The sequence below is a fragment of the Dreissena polymorpha genome, chromosome 11 (genome assembly GCF_020536995.1).
Source record: "Dreissena polymorpha isolate Duluth1 chromosome 11, UMN_Dpol_1.0, whole genome shotgun sequence".
In the NCBI taxonomy this organism is placed as follows: Eukaryota; Metazoa; Mollusca; class Bivalvia; order Myida; family Dreissenidae; genus Dreissena; species Dreissena polymorpha.
In genome coordinates this window covers 83570521-83593718 of record NC_068365.1, presented here as the reverse complement: position 1 = coordinate 83593718, position 23198 = coordinate 83570521, and the positions used below count along the sequence as shown (strand labels likewise).

Sequence of the window (23198 nt, the reverse complement as noted above, 5' to 3'; positions counted from 1 at the left end):
GACATCTCATTCAAGGCGACGACATTCAGGTTTGTCTTTAAATTATAAGTGCTGTTTTAATTAGAAAATCTTGTTCAAACATAAAATCAACAACAATAATTACTTTTATTTACCTTGAAGAAAAAGAAAACGACTTATTTACCACATTTAAAGCCACACAACTTGTTTGACATATATATAAATTTAAGTATAAATAAAAAACATATTTTATGTATGCCAATTAGAATATATCTGGTGGTAACACTGTAGAAATCCTTCTTTTTTGAGCTTTTAAACTAAAAAAAAAAATCACGTTTGTGGAAATGGACGTATACGTACAGAAATCCTACTTTTGGTTTTAAAAGCGGAACCATTTGAAAAATTATAAATTACTTGCTAACTAGGCTTTAGATTTAATGACAATTTTGCACACTTTCAAATTGCCTCTATCTGTATTGATTAACATGTGTTTTATTTCAAGGTCAGAGACTTAATTATTCAAAGTGTATGGCTTTCAATTTAGAAATGTGTGTTGATCTTAATTGTTTTTATGACCGGTCTTTGTCTGTCGTATGTCCATCCGTCCATCCGTTAACATTTTCTCGTAAACACTCTAGAGGCCACATTTCTTGTTCCAATTTCATGAAACTTGGTCAGAAGCTTTGTCCCAGTGAAATCTCGGCCGAGTTCAAAACTGGGTTGTGCCGGGTCAAAAACAAGGTCACTAGGTCAAAAAAAAGAAAAACCTTGTAAACACTGTAGAAGTCACATTTCATGCCCAATCTTCATGTAACTTTGTCAAAATGTTTGCCTAAATGATATCTTGGTTGAGATCAAAAGTGGTTCCGATCTGTTGAAAAACATGGCCGCCAGTGGGCGGGGCAGTTTTCCTAATTTGGCTATAGAGAAACCTTGTAAACACTCTAGAAGTCACAATTTTTGCCCAATCCTCATGAAAGTTGGTCAAAACATTTGTTCAATTGATGTCTCGGACAAGTTTGAAAATGGTCGAGATCTGTGAAAAAACATGGCCGCCAGTGGGCGGGGCATTTTTATCTCCCCCACTATAGTAGTTGGGGGCATATTGTTTTTGCCCTGTCTGTTGGTCTGTATGTTGGTCTGTACGTTGGTCTGTACGTTGGTCTGTCTGTTGGTCTGTCTGTTTGCGCCAACTTTAACATTTTGCAATAACTTTTGCTATATTGAAGATAGCAACTTCATATTTGGCATGCATGTGTATCTCATGAAGCTGCACATTTTGAGTGGTGAAAGGTCAAGGTCATCCTTCAAGGTCAGAGGTCAAATATATGTGGCAAAAATCGCTCATTTTATGAATACTTTTGCAATATTGAAGATAGCAACTTGATATTTGGCATGCATGTGTATCTCATGGAGCTGCACATTTTGAGTGGTGAAAGGTCAAGGTCAAGGTCATCCTTCAAGGTCAGAGGTCAAATATATGTGGCCCAAATCGCTTATTTTATAAATACTTTTGCAATATTGAAGATAGCAACTTGATATTTGGCATGCATGTGCATCTCATGGAGCTGCACATTTTGAGTGGTGAAAGGTCAAGGTCAAGGTCATCCTTCAAGGTCAGAGGTCAAATATATGTGGCCCAAATCGCTTATTTTATGAATACTTTTGCAATATTGAAGATAGCAACTTGGTATTTGGCATGCATGTGTATCTCATGGAGCTGCACATTTTGAGTGGTGAAAGGTCAAGGTCATCCTTCACAAGGTCAAGGTCATCCTTCAAGATCAAACATCATATAGGGGGACATTGTGTTTCACAAACACATCTTGTTCTCTTTATGTATATAGTGGCAGTTTTCCCTATTTGGCTATAGAGAAACCCTGTAAACACTCTGAAGGAACAATTTTTGCCCAATCATCATGAAAGTTGGTCAAAACATTGGTTTTATTGATATCTCGGACGAGTTTGAAAATGGTCGGGATCGGTGAAAAAACATGGCCGCCAGTGGGCGGGGCATTTTTCTCTATATGTATATAGTGAAAACATGTGAACACAGTAGGAGTCAAAATTTTCATGAAATTTGCTCAGAACATTTGTTTTCTTGATACGAGAGTTGAGTTCAAAAATGGTTCCGTTCAGTTGAATAACATGGCTGCTGGGAGGGCGGCAGTTTTCTCATTATGCCCCCCCCCCCACTTTCGAAGAAGAAGAGGGGGTATATTGTTTTGCTCATGTCGGTCCGTCTGTCCACCAGATGGTTTCCGGATGATAACTCAAGAGCGCTTATGCCAAGGATCATGAAATTTCATAGGTACATTGATCATGACTCGCAGATGAGCCCTATTGATTTTCAGGTCACTAGATCAAAGGTCAAGGTCATGATGACCCGAAAAAGTAAAATGGTTGCCTGATGATAACTCAAGAACGCTTATGCCTAGGATCATGAAACTTCATAGATACATTGATCATGACTCGCAGATGACCCCTATTTATTTTCAGGTCACTAGGTCAAAGGTCAAGGTCACGGTGACCCAAAGCAGTTAAATGGTTTCCGGACGATAACTCAAGAACGCTTATGCCTAGGATCATGAAACTTCATAGATACATTGATCATGACTCGCAGATGACCCCTATTGATTTTCAGGTCACTAGGTCAAAAGTCAAGGTCACGGTGACCTGAAATAGTAAAATGGTTTCTGGATGATAACCCAAAAACGCTTATGCCTAGGTTCATGAAACTTTAAAGGTATATTGATCATGACTTGCAGATGACCCGTATTGATTATCAGGTCACTAGGTCAAAGGTCGAAGTCACAGTGCCAATAAACATATTCAAACAATGGCTGTTAAGGTCATGGTGACTCAACTTAGAAAAATGGTTTCTGGATGATAACTCAAGAATGCTTACGCCTAGGATCATGAAACTTCATTGGTACATTGATCATGACTCGCAGATGAAATTATGATGAAACTTTACCAGGATGTTTGTCTGGACAATATCTAGGTCAAGTTTGACATTGTGTAAAGATTGAATGAACCGACTCCTCTCAGGTGAGCGAACTAGGGCCATCTTGGCCCTCTTGCTTCTATTAAATATGGCGACAATCTATATACATGTATACATATTGCAACTTAATTATTGAAACCTATTGGAAAAACTTTATATATATGTCTCTATTATCTTTACCAAATCCAAAAGTACTAAATTAATTAAATGCAAATGACCATACTTTTCTGCTAATAGTTATATTGTTTGTTCATAAGGAAAAAACATTTTTAAAATAAATTACGGTATATGCATAACCCAAAGGACACTTTAAACATACTACAAATAAGACCTATAAGGGCACAAGTTAATGAAAGAGTACATATATATATTTTTGTTTTAGATGTGACTGTTCAAAAGACAATCGTAGTGCTGGTGCATGATGGCAGCAAAAAGCACATTTGGTTTAAAATTTGGATGGATATGTTCAACTGTTTTGTTAATATTATTGCTTTTGTATTGTATGTTTTTTTGTCTGCTTGAAGGGTTTTTAGAACTGCTATTGATGTTTTTGAAATCGCTGTTAAGATTGTTCTTAGAAGAACACATGGGGTTGACATAACCACGGGTTCTTTTGGTGTACTGAAGATTTTATTTTTGTTGGACATAGTCTTGTTTAAAGACATTTTTTTATGAAAGTTTTTGGAAACTGATAATTTTTTATGTACAATAAAAAAAAACTCTTGGGTGTGTTATGATATATGGTTATAGATTATTTTACTTTAAAACAAAATCACATGTGATCTAAGCATATGTATATATTGGTGTACTTATAACAATAACTATTTTTATGCCCCCTGGTAGGGTGGCATAAAGCAGTTGCATTGTCTGACCTTCTTTCCATCTGTCTCTCTATCATATTGTTTTCAAGAGGAATTTTTAGGCAGCACTTTAAGATATTAAGTTGATTTTGGTGAGTCCACCAGAATGATCTTCGGATGAACTGTACAATTGTTCCAAACTGATGATTTTTAGGAAGATACTGGCCTGTGACTTATATTAAGGGATGTAATACGCTTTAAAGGGTGATAATTTTTATATGTCATTTGACAGGTACAGGTTATATTTTACAAGGAAAGTTATCTTTCCATTTTCTGGATGTTTCTATGAAAATTCAATGATATTGCTTTTAAGGCAACGTATTGGGTCTTGGATTTAGAAATGTGTTTTTTTACGCAAAGCTTTCATGTATTGTGCTGATTATTGGTATGGGAGTCTACCCATATGACTTACATATGAAGTGTGAATTGCGTTCCTGTTCATTTATTTTTGGAAATGTTATGGACCTAGGACCTAAAAAGTACCTGTATTATGACCTTTTTATACGCTCATTTTTAAAAAAATGGGATGTATTAAAGTTTCCCCTTGGCGCGGGCGGGCGGGCAGCGTCCACAGCAGTTTCCGCTCTCTAATTCAAATAGTTTTTATCCGATCTTCACCAAACTTGGTCAGAAGTTGTTTCTAGACAATATGTAGGTCAAGTTCGAATATGGGTCATGCTGGGTCAAAAACAAGGTCACAGGGTCACTTAGTGCATTTCAAGCATTGCGCATGGTGTCCGTTCTCTAATTGAAGTAGTTTTCATCCGATCTTCACCAAACTTAGTCAGAAGTTGTTTCTAGACAATATTTAGGTCAAGTTCAAATATGGGTCATGCCGGTTTAAAAACTAGGTCACAGGGTCACTTAAACCATTTCAAACATTTAGGATGGTTTCCGCTTTCTAATTAAAGTAGTTTTCATCCGATCTTCACCAAATTTAATTAGAAGTTGTGTCTAGACAATATCTACATGTAGGTCAAGTTCAAATATGGGTCATGCTAGGTTAAAAACTAGGTCACAAGGTCACTTAGTGCATTTCAAGGATTGCGCATGGTGTCCACTCTCTAATTGAAGTAGTTTTCATCAGATCTTCACCAACTTTGGTCAGAAGTTGTGTCTAGATAATATGTAGGTCAAGTTCAAATATGGGTCATGGTAAAGTTATCAAGTTGTCCAAAGCCTTAAAATAGGCGTATCTTGTGACAGTTTTGAACTCTTGTTCCGGAGTTAATTTACGCAAAGTTTCAGATATTGAGATGGTTATTAGCATTTGAGTCTACCTACATGACTTGCAGTTGAAGTGTGGGCTTTGTTTAGGTCCATTAAAAGTTTGGCTTACTTATGGGATTCGATTTCTCTAAATAGCAGCAGTAGGACTTCACAGCCCAATAGGGGCATTGTGTTTCACTAATACAGCTCTTGTTATTGATAATTATTATCTTTTTGGCTTTGTCAGGTTGTGAACATGCATGATTCTTGTCAAATTATATTCTTGAAGAACAAGACTCTTTGTAAAATAGAGTTGGTTGTATACATTTGTAGAACTGGCGTTCTTTCCCCCCATCATATTATTCAAAGCCTTTACTGAAAGCTACACTATGTACAAGTGAGTTTTTCCATTTCAATGTTCATGTGTGTTCTTTAATTTAAATGCCTAATATGGATTTGAAATGATAAAAATAAACGGCTCTTTACTACTTTTACTAAAAAGCTGTAGTATTGCATTCATTGTGTACATATTATTAATCTTCGTAATTTTAAATGGTACATATCACAGTTGATTCTAAATATTTTGTTTTGGATTTAGATTCGCAAGTTGTGATCATATGTTTGTGTTAAGTGAATTCAACATAAAATATCGTCCTAATTGGAAACGAAATGATTGTTATTAATCATGGTTAAATCATTATATTAATCCTTTCGCATTGTTTGAAATATGTTACATTTAGTACAAACTCATTTGTATACATTATTAATTTATAATGAGTTATTTTGTACTAACCACATTCGTATTTATTTAAGTACTGGTATCATAGGTATTAATTGTCCCCTACCGGTTTCACCGGAGGGGACTTATGGTTTGCGCTCTGTGTGTCTGTCTGTCTGTCTGTCTGTCTGTCTGTCTGTCTGTCTGTGAGTCTGTCAGTCACACTTCTGGATCCTGCGATAACTTTAAAAGTTCTTAATATTTTTTTCATGAAACTTGAAACATGGATAGACGGCAATATGGGCATTATGCACGTCATTTCATTTTGTTCCTACGTCAAAAATTGTGGTTGCTATGGCAACCAAAATAAAATATTCTGAAAATGGTGGAATTTCTGACAAATTTTGGAGCAGGTAGGGGACCATAATGCTTGACAATAGCCTTGTTTTGTATATATTACTACTACTGCGAGGTTTATCATTTTCTAGTTTTGCAGATCAAGATTTTATTTAGCTGTACAGAAATATTTGTTTTGAAATGTTAATACTTTGATCATCCTGTGACCAACTGATATTGTTTCATGTTGATATTAACATTTTTAGCTCATCTAATTTTTGAAAAAAAAAAAAGAGCTATAAATGTCATCACCTTGGCTTCGGCGTCAGCGTCGGCGTCCGGTTAAGTTTTGCTATTGCATTCAAACTTGGTACACTTACTTACTATCATGAGGGGACTGGGCAGGCAAAGTTAGATAACTCTGGCGTGCATTTTGACAGAATTATGTGCCCTTTTTATACTTAGAAAATTGAAAAATTTGGTTAAGTTTTGTGTTTAGGTCCATTTTATTCCTTAAGTTTCAAAGCTATTGCTTTCATACTTGCAACACTTTCTAACTATCATATGGGGACTGTGCAGGCAAAGTTATGTAACTCTGACTAGCATTTTGACAGAATTATGTGCCCTTTTTATACTTAGAAAATTGAAAATTTGGTTAAGTTTTGTGTTTAGGTCCACTTTATTCCTACAGTATCAAAGCTATTGCTTTCATACTTGCAACACTTACTAACTATCATAAGGGGACTGTGCAGGCAAAGTTATGTAACTCTGACTGGCATTTGGAAGGAATTATGGGCCCTTTATACTTAGAAAATTGAAAATTTGGTTAAGTTTTGTGTTTTGGTCCGTTTTACCCCTAAAGTATCATAGCTATTACGTTCATACTTGGAACACTCTCAGACTATCATAGGGGGACAGTAAAAGGACAAGTTGCATAACTCTGGTTGTCATTTTTAGGGAATTATGGCCCTTTTTTGACTTAGTAACTTTGAATACATTGTTAAATGTTGTGTTTCAATCCACTTTACTTCTAAACTATCAAGGCTATTGCTTTCAAACTTCAAATACTTTCATGCTATCATGAGGTTACTGTACCTGGCAAGTTGAATTTTACCTTGACCTTTGAATGACCTTGACTCTCAAGGTAAAATTATTAAATTTTGCTAAAATTGCCATAACTTCTTTATTTATGATTAGATTTGATTGATACTTTGACAAAACTACTCTTACCTGACATACCACAATAGACTCCACCCAAACCATTCCCCGTGCCCTCCCCCCCCATCCCCCCCCTAACTCCCCCAAATCCCCCCCCTATTTTTTTTTTTTTTAAGATCATCTCACAAATGACCACCACACCCTCACGTTATACCCCACCCCCCCCCCAATTTTTTTTTTAAACGGTTAAAAAACACAAATATTTATTTTTATTATTTTATTTTTGAAATACCGTCCAACCATCGCACCCAAGAATCCCCTCCCCCCCCCCAACTCCCCCCACCCCCCCTATATATATTTTTTTTTTAAGATCATCTCACAAATGACCACCACACCCTCACACTATTATACCCCCCCCCCCACCCCACCCACCCAAATTTTTTTATTTGAAACGGTTAAAAAACACAAATATTTATTTTTATTATTTTATTTTTGAAATACCGTCCAACCATCGCACCCAAGAATACCCTTCCCCTTCCCCCGATTTTTTTTTTTTTGCCTTTTTTTTCGCATTTTTGGAAAATAATGTAATAAATGTCCACACCCCCACACTATACACCCCTATTCACTCCACCTCTCCCTCCTTTGTGATTTAAATTGAGAGTCCCGTCACCTTTAAAAAGAAAAAAGATGAGCGGTCTGCACCCGCAAGGCGGTGCTCTTGATTGCATTTTGTTATGATGGCATAACATTTAAGTTTTTGTTCATAAATAAGAAATTATTGGAAATGCAATTGATTCACTTTGGAGCTGAATTGTTTGAATCTTGTTACTCTGGAAAACATTTACAGTTTTGGTTTGTAAATAAAAAATCATTCGATATGCAAGCGATTCACTTTGAGTTGACAATTTTGCAATTTTGTTACGCTGGCATAACATTTTAAGTTTGGCCTGTAAATAAGAATTGATTCGAAATGCAAGTGATTCACTTTGGAGCTGAAATGTTTGTAATTTTGTTACGCTGGCAGAACATTTTAAGTTTTGGTTGGTGAACAAGAAATGATTCCAAATGCAATTGATTCACATTGGCGTCTAAGTGTTTGGAATTTTGTTACGCTGGCATATCATTTTTCAAGTTTTTGTCAGTAAATAAGAAATCATTTGAAACGCAAGCATTTCACTTTGGAGTTGAAATGTTATGAACTTTGTTACGCTTCCATTACATTTTAAGTTTTGGTCATTAAATAAAAAATCATTTGAAACGCAAGCATTTCACTTTGGAGTTGAAAATTTTGGAATTTTGTTACGCTGGCATATTTTGAGTTTTGGTCTGTAAATAAGAAATGATTCGAAACTTTGGAATTTGTTACACTGGCATAACATTTTAAGTTAGGCCTTTAAATAAGAAATGATTCTAAATGCAAGCAATTCAATTTGAGTTGAAATGTTTGAAGTTTTGTTATGCTGGCATAACATTTTTAAGTTTTGGTCTGTAAATAAGAAATCATTACATATGCAAGCAATGCACTTTGAGGTTGAAATGTTCGGAATTTTGTAACGCTGGCATAACATTTTTAGTTTTGGTCTGTAAATAAGAATTCATTCGATATGCGAGGAATTCACTTTGGAGTTGAAATGCGATGAATTTTGTTACGCCTGCATAACATTTTTTTTGAGTTTTGGTTGGTAAATAAGAAATGATTCACTTTGTAGCTAAATTGTTTGTATAACATTAACAGTTTGGGTTGGTAAATAAGAAATTATTCGAAATGCAATTGATTCATTTTGGAGTCAAAGTGTTTGGAATTTTTTGTTGCTGGCATAACATTGCACTTTTGGTCTGTAAATGAGAAATGATTCGAAATGCAACTGAATCACTTTGGAATAAAAGTATTTGGAATTTTGTTACGCTGGCATAACATTAACAGTTTAGTTCTGTAAATAAGTTATCATTCGGTATGCAAGCGATTCACTTTTAAGTTGAAATGTTATGAATTTTGTTAAGCTGGCGTAACTTTTTTTTTTCATCTTCAATAAATAAGCATATCGAAATTATCACAAAAACTGGATTTTTTTAGTAGAAAAACCCTGTAAAACACCCCTATAAATTGGGATTCATGGATATTCCCTTTTTAAAATAGACACAGTTATTTGTTCTAATTTCTACAATTTATTGGTTTTGATATTGCCGTATTCTTATGCAATATGCATAAAAAATATGCCTAAATATTCATAGACAGCAAGCTGATAAACACGCATTTTGTAATATACATATATTTTGCCAAACAAGTTTTATAAAATTGCTTGCATGGACGCACTGCTTCTTTCTATTTCTATGCATTTCCAGCATCTGGAGGGAATTTTAAACACAGCGCGGACCTAATTTTTATTCCAGTTTTATCTTGTACTTTGTTATGTTTTGCATGGAAGCTTTCTAATCAGGCAATTTTTATCTCTACCCTCACAAAAACTAGTTAAACATTTGTAAGGATTGCTAAAAATATTTCTAGGCAGGCATATTTGTTTTCACTTGTATACCCTGTAATCCAGTCTGGACCAAGTTGAAGGTTTAGCATGCCTACTAAATAATCGCTTTAAACCACTAAGGCTTTCTAAGGCTTTCTTAAATAGTATTTAAGTTATGTTTATCATCGAATTTTTATGTCCCCCACTATAGTAGTGGGGGACATATTGTTTTTGCCCTGTCTGTTGGTTGGTTGGTTGGTTCCCGGGTGTACTTTGTCCAGGGTTTTCCATGGAAATCCATGGAAAATATGAGGCTGGAGTATTCGGACTAAGTTTCCAGCCTTTCCCAGCGTCAATATTTAAAAAAAAGGGTGGAAAATTGTCCATGGTATGTGGAAATAGCCTGGAATAGTTTCCATGGTTTTCCAGGCTCCCTGGAATAATTACCATGGAACAATTTCCAGGGTTTTCCAGCCAGCATGGAATAAATACCGTCCGAATACTCCATGTAATCTGGAAAACCATGGAAAACCATGGATTTATTTCCAGGGTTTTCCAGATTACATGGAGTATTCGGACGGTATTTTTTGCATGCTGGCTGGAAAACCCTGGAAAATGTTCCAGGGTTTTTCCATGTTTAATATTCCATGGATGCCTGGTATAACATGGAAAATTGTCCAGCGTTTACTATGGTCACTGAAAAGAAAAAAAAATTCTGGTCTAAAAACAATATTCATGTATTAAATGAATACAATACTCACAGCTTAAGAAAATCATAATTTAAGGTTAGATTTAAACAAAACAAAAAATCAACATAATGCCTAAGTTTCTTCGATGTATTATTTTGTTCACAATTCATCAAAATATAACATCAGATTACAAATTGTGTTACATTTATTTAACAAATTATTCAGATCAAACAAGCGTTGTTTAATACATGCTTACAAAGCCTCTAGGTCCATTATCATAAATCAGGCCCTTACATAATAGAACAGGCGCTACTTTAAAAGTTAAAAAGTATAATGCAACCTTCACAACATGTATTCAAAGTAACAAAATACAAGCATTAGTCAAGTAATATACAGTAACAATTCACGAACCCTGTACAAACGATATACAAGAAACAAAATGAAAAATTTATGTTGTTTTAGCTGCTTCATGTATGTCACAATATATGTAGCTGCCCATGAGCACAAGGATACTATTTTTATGTCCCCCACTATAGTAGTGGGGGACATATTGTTTTTGCCCTGTCTGTTGGTTGGTCTGTTGGTTGGTTGGTCTGTTGGTTGGTTGGTTGGTTTGCGCCAACTTTAACATTTTGCAATAACTTTTGCTATATTGAATATAGCAACTTGATATTTGGCATGCATGTGTATCTCATGGAACTGCACATTTTGAGTGGTGAAAGGTAAAGGTCAAGGTCATCATTCAAGGTCAGAGGTCAAATATATGTGGCCAAAATCGCCCATTTTATGAATTCTTTTGCAATATTGAAGATAGCAACTTGATATTTGGCATGCATGTGTATTTCATGGAGCTGCACATTTTGAGTGGTGAAAGGTCAAGGTCAAGGTCATCCTTCAAGGTCAGAGGTCAAATATATGTGGCCCAAATCGCTTATTTTATGAATACTTTTGCAATATGGAAGATAGCAACTTGATATTTGGCATGCATGTGTAACTTATGGAGCTGCATATTTTGAGTGGTGAAAGGTGAAGGTCAAGGTCATCCTTCAAGGTCAGAGGTCAAATATATTTGGCCCAAATCGCTTATTTTATAAAAACTTTTGCAATATTGAAGATAGCAACTTGATATTTGGCATGCATGTGTAACTTATGGAGCTGCACATTTTAAGTGGTGAAAGGTCAAGGTCAAGGTCATCCTTCTAGGTCAAATATATGGGTCAAAATTGCTCATGTAATGTAACTTCTGCAATATTGAAGCTAGCAATTTTATATTTGACATGCATGTGTATCTCATGGAGCTGCACATTTTGAGTTATGAAGGGTCAAGGTCATCCTTCAAGGTCAAACGTCATATAGGGGGACATTGTGTTTCACAAACACATCTTGTTCTCAGCTACTTTCACTTTAATGCAATTTAGGTGCTTAATTTCATTAAAATACTTTTATATAATTTTATTGTTCAAAGAAATTCAGAACAATGCATGTACATGTATTACTTTCCAAGTGACAATTTAAAATATAATTGCAAGTCTAAAACTTGTGTAGGCAGCTTAGTAAATTATAAGTACCCAGGTGGAATAAAATTACAGTTTTTAAAAACTTTTTTGTTAATTAGCTGGGCTTCAGTAGGTCGTGGATCTTTTATAGAACTTGTACTGCTGTTATACTGTACGGCTCCTGCATGATCTCTGAAAGAAAAACAAAGCAAACAATATTACAAGAAAGTCATAAGTTTTTTACATTCACCTGTAAAAGTAAATGTGCAGCAATCATATGATTGAATATCTATACTTCAATGCTCATTCATATTTTAATCTATTTTAGATATTTCATATCACTGCTCAATTCGGTACATCTGGCTTTTTTGTATTTGAGCGAACATTTACGATCCTAAGTAGTTAGCAATTATTTCTTTTCCATTAACATTTATTCTCTTAAAGTTTGCAAGCGGGCTTTAATCTACTTGCAAACAGGCAACCGCACAGGAAAACTGAGACTTTAAAGTGAATAAATTGGTGATTTAACTTATGTTTTTATATGACTCTCTTTTATTTTGAAATTTATATTGTTGTTTTCTTAAATGCCCCAAAACGGGGTACACTAGCATGTATCTGGAAACTCAAACATATATAGGAATTTTATATTCAGATATTGCTATATGAAAGTTATGCTAATTTGCTAATTCATATAAAAATAACCTGTAATTGAAACTAGACCAAAATATTGGATACCAAAAAGACAAAATACTTTCAGGTGGTTAACAATAAAATTACTTATATGAGCCCGGGGCATAACAATATTTACCATGAATTTGTGGCCATGTTAGTCCTCTTGGTAAATGTGCCAAAAGAGCCGCTTTGCTGTCTTGGGTTATTTCCCTGCCAAACTCTGCAGTATCTTCCATCAACTGGTCAGCTACAGTTAAAGCACATAATGAAAATGTATATAGAAAATAATTCAAGTATTTTTTAAGTATTTAGTAAAATGGTCTTTAAATAATAACTTACAATGAAGTTAATACATCACAAAGCATAGCATAACAAAATTTGTTGGTATGATTAGTACAAATTTATTATTGCTATAATTTGAATGATGTGTAATTCTATTGGTATGAAAATGCACAGTGAAACCTAAAAAACAATGCTATTGGTTTAATAAATTTATTTATAAACATTAACAGCATAAATGAGCATTGAGTTCTTCTCATCATGCACAGCACATAACTCCCTTAGCCTCAGTTGCCTAGCCATGCATTATAAACTTCCGATACTACATTCAAGCTTATTAATATCTCCACATAGGACTTCCTTTATCAAGCTGCAAACTGCACTTAGGGAAATTGTGTGTGACAGCTGCTTTTAAACTTCTATATTTGCCATACTTTTACCTAAAATGTCACATAAAAAGGTCTACAATGATGACATAAGATGAATAAATTTAAAGGAATATTTAGAAATAATGAAAAGCACAAACCTTCAGTTGTTGTTCTATTCCTAGACAGACTTCTGAAACACTTGTATGCATCACTTTTTAACAACATTTCATGTCACTTTCCAAATGATACCCATACATTATTATTTTAAGAAATTCTTGTTAATGGAAAAACTCATTAACTCTACTGTTTGTGAAATTACATTAACTTCATTTTAACAACAAGTTTAACCTGCATATTTTCTACAAAACGCCTACTCCAGAATTTCAATCTAACAGGTAAACTTTCTGTATTTGAACTCAGCCAATCAGAAAAGGCTGTGATATTTTATAACTAATAGATTAGCCGCAGACATATCTGACTCACACACAGGCTTCGCAGATAGTTTGTTAATTGCAAACCTGGACTGTAGTTAAATATTGAGTGAGTATACACCTTGAACAGGGTTAAGGAATTTAAACTTGTAGACATTGCTTTGAAAGTTTCTACTATTACTTCTACTACTAGTACTACTACTACTACTACTACTTCTGCAAAACTACTACTACTATTACAACAGCCACAACATCAACAACAACAACTACTACTACTACTACTACTGCTACTTCTACTTCTACTACTACTACTACTACTACTACTACTACTACTACTACTACTACTACTACTACTACTACTACTACTACTGCTGCTGCTACTACTGCTACTACTACTACTACTGCTTCAACTACTACTAATGCTTCAACTACTACTACTTCTACTGCTACTGCTGCTGCTACTGCTGCTGCTGCTACTACTGCTGCTGCTGCTGCTACTACTGCTACTGCTGCTGCTACTACTACAACTCCTGCTGCAGTGACTACTACTACTACTGCTGCTGCTGTTACTACTACTACTACTACTACTACCACTACTACTACTACTACTACTACTAGTACTTCAACTACTACTGCTACTACTACTGCTACTACTACTGCTACTGATGCTGCTGATGCTGCTACTGCTACTACTGCTGCTGCTGCTACTTCTACTACTACTACTTCTACTACTACTACTTCTACTACTACTACTGCTGCTGCTGCTAATGCTACTTCCTTAACTACTACTACTACTGCTGCTACTAGTATTCTTATTATTATTTATACTACTATTGCTACCATTACAGCTACTATTCCTGTAAATGCTAAAACAACAACACAATAATAACTGCTACTACTGCTACTGTCACTTAAATTTGCACCAATAGTATAATTATCGGTAGTTTAACTGCTTGTACAACTTATACAACAACCACTTTTACTTCTACTCCTACAACATATTCTACTGCCAGCACCAGCATTACTACTTCTACTACTACTACTACTACTACTACTATAGCTACTACTATTTCTGCCCAAACTATGCACATTGTTTTATGTTTTATTCATATGTTGTGTAAATTGTTGAACTCTGATTTACTTTGAAAAAATGTGTTGCATTTTTATAAGTTATTTTCTCCTCTTATAAAGTCTAAGTTTTTTCCAGGGTCAGCTGAAAATGTTAAAGTCTTTTCCATGCTTAAAAAATTCTATGTTCCACTTTCCATGCTATCTGGAAATATTTTCCATGGTTATCCAGCCTAAATCCAGCGTTTTCCATTCCTTTTCCATGCTTTTCCATCCAAGGCTGGAAAATGCTTGGAAAAAAAGTCCACGTTTCATGGACATTTCTAGAACAAAACCCTGGAAAACCCTGGAAACTGTTTCAAATTCCAGGGATTTCCATGGAATTCCATGTTATACCATGGATTTCCAGCCTAAGTTCCATGATTACCCTGGACAATGTACACCCGGGTTGTTCTGTCTGTCTGTTTGCGCCAACTTTAACATTTTGCAATAACTTTTGCTATATTGAAGATAGCAACTTCATATTTGGCATGCATGTGTATCTCATGAAGCTGCACATTTTGAGTGCTGAAAGGTGAAGGTCAAGGTCATCCTTCAAGGTCAGAGGTCAAATATAGGTGGCCAAAATCGCTCATTTTATGAATACTTTTGCAATATTGAAGATAGCAACTTGATATTTGGCATGCATGAGTATCTCATGGAGCTGCATATTTTGAGTGGTGAAAGGTCAAGGTCATCCTTCAAGGTCAGAGGTCAAATATATGTGGCCCAAATCGCTTATTTTATGAATACTTTTGCAATATGGAAGATAGCAACTTGATATTTGGCATGCATGTGTATCTCATGGAGCTGCACATTTTGAGAGGTGACAGGTCAAGGTCAATGTCATCCTTCAAGGTCAGAGGTCAAATATATGTGGCCCAAATCGCTTATTTTATGAATACTTTTGCAATATTGAAGATAGCAACTTGATATTTGGCATGCATGTGTATCTCATGGAGCTGCACATTTTGAGTGGTGAAAGGTCAAGGTCAAGGTCATCCTTTAAGGTCAAGTATATGGGTAAAAATTGCGCATGTAATGTCACTTCTGCAATATTGAAGCTAGCAATTTTATATTTGGCATGCATGTGTATCTCATGGAGCTGCACATTTTGAGTGGTGAAGGGTCAAGCTCAAGGTCATCCTACAAGGTCAAACAGCATATAGGGGGACATTGTGTTTCTCAAACACATCTTGTTAGTAATGCGTTTAAGTATTTTAGGATAGAAATGTAATGTTTTAAAATAATTTCTGAACATTTTGTTTTAAAATAATTTTTGAACACGTTTGTTAAAAATATTCCAAAACGTTGTGATATCTTATGTTTCCGTTTTCCTAAATAATTATGTAAATTGGTTGGTTTGAGCATAAAATACACGTATTTTTCGAACGTAAACAAGGCTTTAACTTAAAACAGCATTAAGTCTAAGTACCTGGAAGCTTATTTTTTTGTCGTCGGATAATTTAAGTTCAATTCATATAAAGAAATTAGTCTATAACAATGATTTAGTTAACATAAACGTTCATACCGCAAAAGCACATCACCAACTGTTGTTAAAACTGTTGTAAACTTAAAAATCCAACTGCTTTGTTGAAATAGTTTATTAATGTTTCGTCATATTTATACTGAAATAACTTGGCATAAAAATAAATCCTTATCTTAAACAAATGCTTTCTTTTAAAATCACATGTGCAAACACATATGTTGAGAAAATGGCATTGTCAACAATCTAGTTCATAATTAGATCTGATAATTAATATTTAGACAGATAGCTTAACTATAATGTATTTTCATAAAAATTTCCAGAATAAGGTTGCATTTACCTAAATGTGCAATGTTATGTTTAGTTTTATTCATTCGGACTTGCTGAAAGAAAAAAAGTATCAATAAAAAGTTTTGTGTTTTCATTTAATTATAATAAGGACTTGTTGCAGCAAGATGATCGAAGTTTTAGCTTTTGATAATTTCTTTTATGCATTTATTTTGTTAACCAGGTTTTCCGAAGGAAACAACTGGTTATTAGATTGGCGATGTCGGCGGGCGGGCAGGCTGGTGGGCGGAACAAGCTTGTCCGGGCCATAAATTTGTCGTTCATTGTCAGATTTTAAAACCATTTGGAACATGTGTTCACCATCATAAGACGGTGTGTCGCGCGAAAGAATTACGTTGATATCTCCAAGGTCAAGGTCACAATTTGAGTTTGAAGGTCAAAATGGCCATAAATGAGCTTATCCGGGCCATAACTTTGTCGTTCATTGTCGGATTTAAAAATCGTTTGGCACATTTGTTCACCATCATTAGACGGTGTGTAGCGCGAAAGAATAACGTCGATATCTCCAAGATCAAGGTCACAATTTGAGTTTGAAGGTCAAAAATGGCCATAAATGAGCTTGTCTGGGCCATTACTATGTCATTCGTTGTGAGATTTTAAAATCATTTTGCACATTTGTTCACCATTATTGGACGGTGTGTCATGCGAAAGAATAACGTCAATATCTCCAAGGTCAAGGTCGCCACAACTAAAAATAGATTGATTTTGAAACAACTATGTAACAATGCACATTTTGATTTTGAGTTTTCTCTCTTTATCAGACTTTTTTTTCAATTTTTTTTTATATCAATCATTTTTTTCAATTATATTGATCAATAAAAAAATAGATTGAAATATTCTCCAATTTTACTGTTGAACAGTTATTGACAAAAAACTATCGTGTCTACATGTACACATATCATATCACAGATATACTTTGTTCAAGAATTAAAGAGATAGAGAAAATGTACTTAAAACCAACTATTTGCGATACTTATGATATTAAATGCAGCTTGTATTTGAGAATAAATTTCACAATTAAAATGCATTTTAGTTTTGCATTGGTTGTAAATAAAGAGTAGACGCGTAGAGGAATTGTTTACAATATAAAGAAGTGAAACTCCAGCTGCTGGAGCAGTATTGAATTTTCATTAAAACAATTAGTTGGTCCTTTATTTAAGGCAAGTGACCGATTGCCCAAACAGTACAAAACAGCACAATACAGCACAATACAAACCAACATAAACACAAAATATGAATAAAGCTGGGGTCACCGCCTTGGAACGGTCAATGCAAAGCATTGGGGGTTTAAACCTGGTTATAGAGCGCTCAACCTCACACTTGGCCCAGCAATATTCATAATACATTTAAGTGTAAATAAAATTTAACGTCATAGCATTGTAACTCAAATTAAACAATAATAAAAGGGAATTAAAACGCATTCAATTTAATTACTATTTAATTACTCAATTGCATTGAAGATACAAGAGTAACAGAATTACAACTTTTTGACGAACGATCAAATAAAACTATTAACAATTGTCAACTACATTCCTTCTTTATAGAAAAGATTTGAGAATATAGAATCATATAGTTAATATCTCAGATAAAAACAACACTTACAAATGTGAATAATTAACAAAAATTAACTCTTAAAGGAAGTATGAAATTTCATTTTAAATCATAAATACAGATTGTATACAAAAGTCATGTAGGCCTACATGGATGATATGTGAAATACAGTATTATGTGAAAGTCAGAAATACCATTATTCTAAATACAGACGTAGGTCATGTATGATATGTCATGCAGTATTACTTGAAAATCAGAGTATCATTGTTCTTAATAACTTTGAATGGAAAAACAGTGAAAACGTATTTTAATAATAGAGTACACTAAGTCTGTTCTACCGCCTGTCTGCTCAGCACTCGTCCTCTTTTAAAGATTTTACACCTAATAATCGAACTATAAAGCGCAAGTTAAGTATGTACGCTTGTTTGTATGAAGTACTTTTATTATTTGAACTACACCTTCCCAGAATAGTTTAGTTCCTTTGGGTCTCAGGTGAGCGCCTTAGGGCCCATGGTCCTCTTGTTTTTTACATGTCTATACCCTGTTATTCAGGCAGGACCATGCTTTATGTTCAGTATGTATATTACTTTTCCTCAATGTATTTTCCTATTATATAAGAAAAAAAACTCTAGTTGCTCCAGCGTTTATTTAGGACAGAAATGTAACTTTTAAAGTACATGCAATTTCTAATCATATACGTTAACAAAGTTCCAAAACTTGTGATGTATCTACTATATTTTATTAACGTTTTCGTGAATGTAAAATTATGAACCATGATTTCAGCTTAGAATACAAGTATTTGTCACATGAAAAGGAGCCTGTACCATGGGTATGCCCTTAAATCAGCATTAAGTCCAAGTACCTGAAAGCTTTTATTTTTTTCGTCGGATAATTTAAGTTTAATTAATATAAATAACTATAAGCACATCCCCATTTAAACAGATGTGAAATTTAAAAGCCATCTGCCAAGTAAAACTAGTTTAATATCTTTTAATGTTTAGTCATATTAATACTGAAATAACATTGCATAAAATAAAATCATTTTCTTAAACAAATGCTTTCTCTCATAATCACATTTGTAATTACAGATGTTGGGAAAAAAAATTGTCAACAATCTATTTTATAATTAGATCTTATTATTCATTCTTAGACAGATAGCTTTATTATTATGTATTTGTATATACATGTCCAGAATTAGGTTGCATTTTCCACAGTGTTCAATGTTATGTTTTGTTTAATTCATTCGGACTTGCTGGAAGAAAAAAAAGTATAAATATAAAGTTTTCTGTTGTCAGTTTGTCATTTTATTATACTAAGCGCTTGTTGCAGCAATGTGATCAACTATTTAGCTGCTGCTTATTTCTGTAATGCATTTATTTGGTTTTCTGCTAATGAAGTATCATGTCAAAGAATATGAATGCATTTGCGTTATGGTGTCAAATTAAAATATCTTGATATAACATTTAACGATATATAATAAACGTAGATGTTATGATGTATTTTGTTTAAAAACAGAAAAAACCATCAAAATATGTACGCATATTGTAAATTGACTTGATTCACTACTAATGTAATCTTGATAAATATGAAACTCATAACATTGTAACTCTCATTTGTACGAAATACTTATTTTGATATCGCTTGATTCATACATAGAATATACCCTTGTCAAATAAAAACACACTTTTTACCAAAACACACATTTAGCGCACTTAAAAGTGCGTTAATTGTGTGTTTTTTGTTAATATGTGCGTTTTCAGTGTTCAAAAGTGCATTTAAGTGCGTTTTTTGTGCGTTTTTACTTTTCAAGTGCGTTATTTTAGTGAAAAAGTGCGTTTTTTGTGTGTTTTCTTCATCTGTAAGTGCGCTTTTGAGTGTAGATGTGAGCAAAATGTGTGTTTTTTATCTAAGAAGTGCGTCTTTTATTTAGGAAGTGCGTTTTTTGTGTGTTTTCTTCATCTGTAAGTGCGCTTTTGAGTGTAGATGTGAGCAAAATGTGTGTTTTTTATCTAAGAAGTGCGTCTTTTATTTAGGAAGTGCGTCTTTTATCTAAGAAGTGTATTTTTAGGTTTACAGATGTGGGTTTTTTCTCACAAAAGTGCGTTTTTCTATTTTGATGTGCGTCTTTTTTAAGCATAAGTTAGTCTTTTATTTCATAAGTGCGTTTTTATCATATGAACTGTTTTAAACGGATGTATCTAAAAAGACACATGTTTAACACACTTCTTAAAAAGTGCGTCTTAAACGTTTAGCAAATGTTGTACAGAAATTGAACAAGAAACACAATTGTTGCAAGCTCTAACAATTTATGTACATCAAATGAATAAACATAGACATATATCTCAGTAACCTGTAATAATATAAGGGGCAGTTTGAATAATTACTGGTTGTCCATATTAACCTGTTTAATGTTTACATACTTTATCATACAATTTCAATTCATACCCTATTGCTTACGTTTTAATCTCAAACATGTCTAAACATTTCCACCTAAATCAGACTGTGTGTAACTAATTAAAAATATTGAAAAAGTCAAAAGTATTATGTGGGCTTGATAGTATCAATTATATTTCCTCAACATAAATAAGTATTTGAACTTTCTTATACTGATATTTATACCCTAATACAATTAATGTCTACCACATTGACCATAAACATACATTTTAAAAGGCAATTAAAACAATATTTAAACTATTAATATTATTTGCTAAAACCATTTAGCATGTTATATTTAAATATTTACAATTAAATATAATGTGTTAAGGGTGCTGTGTATTATTCAATAAATATTTTGGTGTTGAAATGACTGCCTTATCAGTATTTCTCAAATTATGCAATTTTTGGCTTAGACACAGCATGGAATCAGATAAGAGAATAGCCAGTCCCTATCAGTCCTCCATCTAAGCCTAACTAAGGGGTGTTGATATACTTTTGATTTGTTCAGGCACCATCTATTTGAGAACCACAGATAGGAAGTTATTTTTTGAAAACAAGCAGCATCAGCAACTGACTTTAAGCTAGAATTAAGACTTATTATTCTAGTGTAAAATGTCTTGAAATACTTTCAGCATGAAGTATTGTGTGATGAAAAAATGTGTATTTACTACAATGTGTAAATCAACAATAAGTTTGTTGCAAAGGAGATTAAAAGTGGGTGGTTAAAGACATATCAAGTGATATGGTCTAGTTCAACAACTGCCTGTATTTTTGGAATACTGAAGAACAGTCTGTTGTAACAGGTTCGTATTTTCAATTCTGCATCCCTTTTTTATTAAGTTTATTGAATTAATTATGATCATTATCATATTTATGTATTGTCACTGGGAAATGTAAATGGATGAGTAAATGTAATGCAATTTTAAAGAAAAACAACACCGCTGCATTTGAATTATTATGGCTGTATTTTATGGTTATTGTCATCTTAAAGTTATTTATACCTATTTTTGGTCATTAATGAACAGATTTTTCCCCCATATTAAATGAGAACTTATAAATTTAAAGGTTAAACCCCATGGTGACCGTGAAATTTACATTGATCAGAAGATCCTTTGGAAAGAAGTGTGCATCATCGCATCGCCTGCCAAAAAAGGTAGCAAAAGAGAGACTACCTGATGTATAGACTTGAATACCAGGTTTTACCCTGCACAAGCTGGCCGACATGAGGAGAACAGGAGTGGGAAACCGCGCCCTCTCCTCGACCAAGAAAAGCTGGATTTGTTTAGAGGTAAAACTATACAGGGTACTGGTTATTGCATTTTTAAGGTGTCACACTTCAGACCAGTCCACACAGCAAAATGAGACCACGTATCTTGGTACATTTTCGAGCAGTATTTTCTATCAAACGTATTTATTTATGAAAAGCGTAAAGTCACATGTGATCAGGGGATTAAAATTGCAAAATAAACAACCCAAAACAACAAGCAAACAAACTAGTTTTGATTTAAATTTATAATTTTTATAGCAACAAGATTACCATAACAGCAATATTCAACACTTACATTTTTAAATATCTTTCAGGACCTGATCAAATGAGATCATGCACAAGACGCATCGCGCAAAGGCCATGACAGTATAATAGTTGCAAAGAAGTTTGACCGGCTGGTGGCAGACTTGGAGAGAAAGATGAGAGCTGCACTCCGCCGCCTCAAAGAAATGCTGACAGGCCTTGATTGATATGCATCTTTCTTATGTATATAGCTGTTCGTGTGTATATACTGTACATGTTATTATAGTATGCTATTATTTTTTGTTTATTTATAATCAAATTATGTTCATATTTATTTCATCAAATTGCCATTGATATTTAATTACTCATGTATGTTAAAAAATGTTGGTGTACATTAAAGTATAAAATTGAATTATCTTGTAATTATTAAAATACACAAATATATATGTTTATATAATTTAATATTGGTTTTTATTGCATATCTGAATTAAAAAAAACTTTTAACAGCATATAATTGAATCAACTGTTAAGGCAAAAGATGCACCTTTAACGCACATGTGTGCTTTTTGTGAGTGCGTTTTTTGCTGCCATTCATGTGCGTAAATTGTGCGTTTTGTGTGGGTTATAACTGCGCTTAACATGCGTTAAATGTGCGCTTTTGTGAGTTAAATGTGCGCTTTTTTATTTAAAAAGCGCACATTTAACGCACATAAAAGCGCACATTTAACACACATGTGCGCTTTTATGTGGGTTATAACTGCGCTTTTCGTGAGTTAAATGTGCGCTTTTTAAATAAAAAAGCGCACATTTAACGCACTTAAAAGCGCACATTTTACACACATAAATGGCAGTCAAAAACGCACTTATAAAAAGCACACGTTTAACGCACATTTAACGCACATAAAAGCGCACATTTAACACACATGTGCGCTTTTATGTGGGTTATAACTGCGCTTTTTGTGAGTTAAATGTGCGCTTTTTAAATAAAAAAAGCGCACATTTAACTCACAAAAAGCGCACATTTAACGCACTTAAAAGCGCACATTTTACACACATAAATGGTAGTCAAAAACGCACTTATATAAAAAGCGCACGTTTAACGCACATTTAACGC

The 23198-nt window shown here is 33.9% G+C and overlaps 1 long non-coding RNA gene across 11 annotated transcripts; it reads left to right on the top strand.

The window, feature by feature from the left end:
- The first annotated feature begins 148 nt into the window (after positions 1-148).
- On the top strand, positions 149-19423 carry LOC127850046 (uncharacterized). 11 transcript variants are annotated; one of them, XR_008035018.1, is made up of 4 exons: positions 149-1257; positions 1556-1707; positions 11281-11426; positions 11579-19423. It is a non-coding gene; the product is annotated as an uncharacterized LOC127850046 (long non-coding RNA). The 11 variants fall into 11 exon arrangements; XR_008035015.1 differs by having other exon boundaries at positions 1404-1707; XR_008035020.1 differs by lacking the exon at positions 1556-1707.
- Positions 19424-23198: the final 3775 nt, after the last annotated feature.